The sequence below is a fragment of the Meleagris gallopavo genome, chromosome 16 (genome assembly GCF_000146605.3).
Source record: "Meleagris gallopavo isolate NT-WF06-2002-E0010 breed Aviagen turkey brand Nicholas breeding stock chromosome 16, Turkey_5.1, whole genome shotgun sequence".
Taxonomy (NCBI): domain Eukaryota; kingdom Metazoa; phylum Chordata; class Aves; order Galliformes; family Phasianidae; genus Meleagris; species Meleagris gallopavo.
The window spans coordinates 810998-811480 of record NC_015026.2 but is presented as its reverse complement, the minus strand read 5'-3'; positions in this window follow the sequence as shown (position 1 = coordinate 811480).

Below are 483 nucleotides of genomic sequence, written 5' to 3'. Positions count from 1 at the left end.
GGGGGTTGACAAATTTCAGGGTGCAACGAGGCCCAGGACAGGCATGAGGGGATGAGGGAACACCTCCAGCATAGCCTCCTCGCAGCCCAAACACCTCAACTGTGGGCTCCAGCTCCATCGGCCTCCCCGGTTGCCATGGCAACTGCTGCATCCCAGCCTTGGCGAAGCTGGGAGACGTCGAGACGGACGGGAGATGCTGCAGGATGGGATGGGATGGGATGGGAGATGTAATGGGAAGGGATGGGGGGTGTTAGGGGGATGGGATGGGAGATATGGGAGATGCTATGGGGACACACTGTGAGATGCTGTGGGGTCAGGATGGAGATGCTGTGGGGATGGGATGGGAGATATGGGAGATGCTGTGGGGTCAGGATGGAGATGCTGTGGGGATGGGATGGGAGATGCCGGCTGCCTGCACCGCTCCCCGGCTCTCTGGTGCTGCAGCATGAGGGGAAGCTGAGCTCCTCACTGAGCTGCTGCTCC